The following is a 7,411-nucleotide window of genomic DNA, read 5'->3' as shown; positions in this document are numbered from 1 at the left end:
AAAGGGTCATGTTCATTAGGCAGTTGGCACCAAACAGAAGACAATTGACTGAAACATGGAGGCACTACCTGGATTTGTCCAATAAGAAACACCCATTTTAGTTTCCCGTTGCAAAATGTTTCCAAACATTTTCGGTTACGTGCCCTAATAAACATGCCTCACCTGTGCTGCCAGAATGAAGGAGGAGCCGTTAAGCAGTGGTGAAGCTCGCCCAGAGGTCGCTGGAGGCTGTCAGGTGTGACCAGGGGAGAGGTGCAAGTCAATTGGACAGATCTGTCACTACCAAGGCCCTCGGGATGCGGGTGACATGACATGAGAGTCTCCGTGATCACTCTAGTAGAGCCTGACAACCGGTTCCAAGGAGACTGCAAGGTCTACAAAGGGGATGTAGGTAAATACCAGACCCGGGTTCAAATGGTTATATTTATATTTTTTATAATTAAGCTGCGGTTGATTGAGCTTGTCTGGCGCATTGGAGCCAATAGACTGGTCCTAAAAATGCAATGCAGGCCCATCTGGCACTCTAGGCAGGCTCAGTCAAATGCTTAAGAGAAAACAAATACTATTTGAACTCAGACAGGTCTGATTTAAAACCAACCTGAAAACAAACATGTAGTGGAATTACCTAAATTAGTCTTTAAAACTAGTGGGAGGTAATTTGTAATTGGCTGGATTATCTTGAATATCAATGTGATGTAATAACAGCATTAGCATATTTGCCTTAGTGCATGATTTCATCGAAGTACAAAAAGAAAGGCATTCAAATGTTGCAGGTTTTTTATTTTATTTTAATTTAACCAGGCAAGTCAGTTAAGAACAAATTCTTATTTTCAATGATGGCCAAGGAACAGTGGGTTGTACCTTGTCAGCTCGGGGGTTTGAACTTGGAACCTTCCGGTTACTAGTCCAACGCTCTAACCACTAGGCTACCCTGCTTTTCTGACTGCACGGTATGTTCTTTGGGTCACATTGCAACCTCCACAACAATCGCAATATTACCAGCAGCATAGCCTCAGCAGCTATATATCACAATGACAGTTCTGATACAACATTATGGTACTCTTGTCACCTCTAGCGGTTAGATTTTTCTTTTTGGTTGGCACACAGGCCAAAAAAAAGAGTGATGCAAACTAGTTCACAAGCTCAAGGACAGAGTTAGGTACAAAGAGTAATACTTAGCACAATAAACATACCTCACGCTAATAAAAGTGTCGGTGCTGGCTGAAAGGTAGTGACATAAATAGTAAGTTCATAAAAGGGCCCGTCTTCACTCAGCTCAAACTTCTCAAGCATCTGAAAGTCATGGTGGGGTGGGTGGTGGTTCTGCTGGGAATGGGGCGATCACTCACATTCCGGGGACGAAGGTTTCCGGTAATGAAACTGTCACAACGAATGGGATATAGTGCTTTATCTTTTTTTTATGTGTACTTTTTACAACCCCAATCTATGCTAGTCTGTGCCCTACTTTTGCTCCATTCCTGAACATTCTCTGGCAGTCCCCTCAATGTCAAAGACAGAAGTTCTGTATTCTTAAAAAGACATTACAAACCTCGAGTAGTCTTCTGTTGAGATAAGTCAAAGTCCCAGGCCATCTGTTTTGTGGATCCAGCTATAACCAACAATAGAAAATGTGTGGAAAAAAAATGTGCACAATATAATTTCCAGATTTGTGGTGCTTTATCTTTGACATTAATTTGGGGTTGAGCGATAAAGCAGAATGAGATTCCAACGCACGTTTATTAATGTGTTTAAGTGACAGGAAGCTAATTCATTTGCTTTGGTAAAAGAGACTGATGGAGGAAATAGTAGTACATGTTGAATGTGTCTCCTTCTTCTGGTGTAGCACTTTACGAAGTGCAGTTCAAGATCTAGCACTCTGGTTCATAAAATCTAAATGAACACATGGACATGAACAATAAACAGTGCAGCACACAATTTTCACTGGCATCCAGTCAGAACAGTAGTACGTGACAGATTTGATTATTTTTATGCATTTTTCTTGCAAAACAGAAAAGTGATTGTGAATCAGCATGCTGTCTTAGATACTGTACATTTGTTTTAATATAATGAAAAACAATATAAAATGACTTTTGAATCAGTAGTCACTGGACCAAATGTAATGTAACCAATGGAGCACAGCAGATAAGAGGTTTTTGACAGTCGTCTTAGATTAGATATTTTTTTTATTGTCTGATTTTCACAGATATTTGCTTTACTCACAAGAAAATACACTGTGATATGGTGAGGGACATTGGATGGGCCAGACATAACATGACATATACATATTCATGAAAAAACAAAAGAATGACAGCTTAAGGACTCTTACCCCTCCCTTCCACATTACATAGCTGTCCCTCCTATATTCAATGTTACACATCCCTTTAATGTCCAAGGTCCCTGAGCGTTTCACATAATGTTATTGCACAACTCTATAGTTTCAACACTTGCAAGAGTTTAGTGTCCTACATTGAACCTTTGCTGATGATTCAGAGTACAGCTGGGATGCGATGCCTGGGGGATTCAAGGCCTGAATCCTTAAAGCCCACTGAGGCCCCGATGATCTTTGGCCTATCTATGACTAAGAAATATGAACTTAGAATTGCGGAAACATAAATCTAAGTTCTTCGCGGAGGGACAGAAATTCTCCAAAGGTTTGTGTCGAGTTTATTGGTGTTCATGAGGAACACACACGTGCACACGCACAGCGGTCAACACGGATGTGTCATTAACCCCCAGCATCTGCAACTTGGATGATATGTTTTTTCATTTCCTGCCCCCCCCCCCCCCCCCCCCCCCTTGTTTCCCTCAACCCGTCACAACATTCAGGAGAAACCATGCCCAGGATATGGATGCAGTATGACTGTCAATGCGGTGGCTCTAACATCTGTCATCCAGACTTGGTTTCACTGAGTGTCAAACTCATGGTTGCATATGGACTAGTTGTCAAAATCAGACTAACCTTTGTGTGAAACAGTGGGTCTATAGCTAGCTATGATCAGACAAAGTGAGTAGCTAGCTAGCTAACAATATACTAATATCTCAATATTATGACCAAGCACACTATGCCTTGAATTAGGCCATCCTCTGATTTGGTTGAAGGTGATCCAATTGCTGACAAATTAATTTGCTAACCAATTAAAACAGTTTCAACGAGGAAGAATACCAGACTGATATGTGAAGTGAAACAGGAATAGTAAACAGAGGTGTCATGCCCATAGGGGGCACAGGGGCACAGATTTGTCCTGTTAACCTTTTCACGTGTGAGTTCCAAATATCTGTAACCATTGTCCCTGTGTGAGTTTTTTCATGCCTGTGATGTCAGAATGCTCTCATTGTTCCATAAGGCACGCTGCCTGCTATGTTTCAACTTCAACTTGTCAATTTCAAATAATTTTCTAACAAGTTTTATTTTCTAACAACAGTTTGAATTGAGGTGTGTTCCTGTTGCAGGAATTAAATTGCTCTATGTTTTAATACCCAATTAAAATTAAACACTGTCAATTCATAAGGATTTGTAAGACCCTTATTTTATAATAATGGACAGAGCCCAGTCTTAAAGTCAAACAGCAGAGTTTATTCACGAGAATACTGAACACGATACAGTTTACCACAGGTTATAAACTGAAAATGACGTCATTAGTTCCAGTACCAACCCGTCTCTTCTCCCACCCTGGTACAAAGGCAGTATCTCAAGCCTTCCCACATCATCTCCCTACCAATTTAATATAATTTATGACCGAGCCAAGGTCTTCTTGTGTAGATAAGCATTCTAGCCAGTCTGAAGATATAGTTCATTCATTTCTACCAAGGAACAGACAGTCATTGTTCTAATTCTTGATTGTATTTACACACATTATATTCAGTACTAGGATTAAGAAAGAAAATTCATACATATACAGTAACATAATAGTATTCTGATTAGTACATACACAGTAACATAATAGTATTCTGATTAGTATATATACAGTAACATAATAGTATTCTGATTAGTCAATCCTGATTGAAATGTATACATAATTAGTCATTATTGATAAAAATTCCCTTAACAGTTCCGCCTCCTCATTAATTGGCTCCTGAGTGGTGCAGTGGTCTAAGGCACCGCAGTGCAAGAGGTCCCTGGTTCGAATCCAGGCTGTCTCACATCCAGTCGTGATTGGGAGTCCCATAGTGCGGCGCATAATTGGCCCAGTTTTGTCCGGGGTAGGCTGTCATTGTAAATAATAATTTGTTGTACCTCTACAGGATTGGTGTCCCCCCCGTGGGATGGTTGAGCTAATGTGATTAGAATGAAGTAACAGGAAAAAATGTCACTGTAAAGCTACTGTCCAATTTACAGTAGGTTTACAGTGAAAGAATACCATGCTATTGTTTGAGGAGAGTGCACAGTTATGAACTTGAAAATGTATTAATAAACCAATTAGGCACATTTGGACAGACTTGATACAACATTTTGAACAGAAATGCAATGGTTCATTGGATCTGTATAAACTTTGCACGTACACTGCTGCCATCTTGTGACCAAAATCTAAATTGTGCCTAAACTGGAATAATACATTGTTTTTTCTTTGTATTGTCTTTTACCAGATCTAATGTGTTATATTCTCCTACATTAATTTCACATTTCCACAAACTTCAAAGTGCTTCAGGTCCTGAGCTACAGGCAGTAAGATTTGGGTATGTCATTTTAGGCAAACATTTTTAAAAAAGGAGGTTGTTCTTAACTGACTTGCCTAGTTAAATAAAAAAACAATAACAAATTCACATAATAAGTAGCCCATTTCACTATTGTGGACAATTTATGTTTGAGGCTTTACTGAGCTGGACAAACGTCTCTCTTCCCTAGTGTTTCCCCAGATCAAGTATGAAGACATTGCGCATCTCTAGTCAAAACAGGCCTTGCAGATTTTTCTGGCTGGCGCCCGCATGGTTGTTTTCCTTTTCAAATTGGACTTTGACATTTGTACGTTCCTATCAAAGTAAGTGGCTTATTTTCTGTATATCGTGTTGTTGTTTCTGCTGTAGCACACCGTTTGTATGGATCATAATGTATTTACTGTTTTAGTAACATGTTTTCAAGTACTGGTGACAAATCATGCATTCCAATTCTTGCAGAGTTTGTAATGGACACATATGATGTGTGTAAAATACTTTTTTGAATATTTTACTAATTATGATGAGCTAATTCTAAGCTATTTGCCGGCTATGTGTGGCATAGGGCTGGGCGATATGGCCAAAATATTATATCATGGTATATTTTTTTTTTTAAATGAACGGAATGACGGTATTTGGCGGTTTTTCAGTGGCAGGGACTGGGAGACTAGTCAGGATTGAAGCAAAGATGAACGGAACATATTACAGAGAAATCCTTAATGAAACCTGCTCTAGAGCGCCCAGGACCTCAGACTGGGTTGAAGGTTCACCTTCCATCAAGACAACAACCGTAAGCGCACAGCCAAGACAACGCAAGACTGACTTTGGGATAAGTCTCTGAATGTCCTTGAGTGGCCCAACTAGAGCCCAGACTTGAACCCTATCGAACATCTCTAGAGAGACATGAAAATAGCTGTGCAGCAACGCTCCCCATCCAACCTGACAGAGCTTGAGAGGATCTGCCGAGAAGAATGGGAGAAAGTCCCCAAATACAGTTGTGCCAAGCTTGTAGCGTCATACCCAAGAAGACTCAAGGCTGTAATCGCTGCCAAAGGCGCTTCAACAAAGTGCAGAGTAAAGGGTCTGAATTCTTATGTAAATGCGATTCTAATGTTCAGTTTTAATATATATATATATAAACTAGTAAAAATGTGAAACTGTTTTTGCTTTGTCATTATGGGGTATTGTGTGTAGATTGATGAGAAAAAAAAATCTATTTTAGAATAGGGCTGTAACCTACCAAAACGCAGAAACTGTCAAGGGGTCTGAATACTTTCAGAATTTTTCAAGTCTCATAGCAAAGGGTCTTTAATACTTATGTAAATGTGATATTTTCGTTTTTTTTATATTAAATTAGCTAACAATTCTAAACTGTTTTTGCTTTGTCATTATGGGGTATTGAGGGTATCAAAAATAAATATTTAATCCATTTTAGAATAAGGAAGAGGTCTGAATATTTTCCAAATGCACTGTATGCAGCACTCTAATTCGTAATGAAAATGTAGATTTAAAAATCATTTTAAATGCATTTTTTTTGGGCACATTTGTGCTTTTATGGTGGTTAAGACAGGACCCACGAGTGCACTTTGATAGCCTATGCAATAACTTGATAGCCTATGCACTGCAGATGACAAGATAAGTATTATGATGTTTGGTTTAGAAATCTTTCATATATAAAAACATTTTGCACATCGTCACATCCATGACGGTACATTTTCCTCTCTAAATATATATATGACCATTTTTATGTTTTCATTGTGTAGCGAAGCCTTAATTTCAAAATGGCTATGAATATTTGACCCTTTAAGATAATGCCGCAATCAGTTGCTTGTAATTTTGGATAGAGCAGACATTTCCATATATTTTTGTTAACTGCATGTGACAACTCTACCAGTCCTATTTATGATATAATTTACAAAGATTATACCAAATTTAAACAATGTTTTTTGAAAGAATTAAACAGAAATTGCAACCAGCTTTATATTGCTTGTTTTAAAAATGGCAATGTTTTGGAGATGAAACACATTTTGTTGATACCAGTTTAATCTGTCAGCGCTTAGCTAGCAAACGTTATCTATATTATTTTTTCACAATTCATGCGATAGCTAGCTAACTAATGATTTGCCTAAACACTTATTTTTAGGTGAATACATTGTTGTCTTTTAATACCAATGTGCACAACAACATGCTATTGTCACTGTTCAGTAGCATGTTAGCTAGCACAGCTAAATTCTCTAAAATGTCATTGAAGGCGGCTTATGGTAGTGAAATTAACATTACATTCTCTGGCAACAGTTCTGGTAGACATTCCTGCAGTCAGCATGCCAATTGCACACTCCCTCAACTTGATCTGTGGCATTGTGTTTTGTGACACAACTGCACATTTCAGAGTGGCCTTTTATTGTCCCCGGCATATGTGTAATCATGCTGTTTAATCAGCTTCTTGATATTCCGCACCTGTCAGGTGTATGGATTATCTTGGCAAAGGAGAAATACTAACAGGTATGTAAATAAATGTGTGCACAAAATTTGAGAGAAATACACTTTTTGTGCGTATGGACCATTTTTGTTATCTTTCATTTCAACTTATGAAACATGGGTCCAACTCTTTACATGTTGTGTTTATATTTTTGTTCAACTTCCTCTCTTTTCAATAACCTGTATGGAACACAATATGGTCTACTTGGCATGTAGGTTTCTCACTTGTGGCACACATTTAGATTTGCGGGAGCGGATTGGGTAGGGTACATGCAAATGAATC

At 38.6% G+C, this 7,411-nt stretch overlaps 1 long non-coding RNA gene across 1 annotated transcript; it reads left to right on the top strand.

The window, feature by feature from the left end:
* Positions 1 to 230: 230 nt before the first annotated feature.
* Positions 231 to 7,207, top strand: LOC118938791 (uncharacterized). Its single transcript, XR_005036054.2, has 3 exons — positions 231 to 391; positions 4,844 to 4,976; positions 5,301 to 7,207. It is a non-coding gene; the product is annotated as an uncharacterized LOC118938791 (long non-coding RNA).
* Positions 7,208 to 7,411: the final 204 nt, after the last annotated feature.

Source organism: Oncorhynchus mykiss, chromosome 15, assembly GCF_057628025.1.
Source record: "Oncorhynchus mykiss isolate SJ-2025 chromosome 15, ASM5762802v1, whole genome shotgun sequence".
NCBI lineage: Eukaryota > Metazoa > Chordata > Actinopteri > Salmoniformes > Salmonidae > Oncorhynchus > Oncorhynchus mykiss.
The sequence above is the reverse complement of the archived record's forward strand: the minus strand, read 5'-3'. Positions and strand labels throughout refer to the sequence as shown.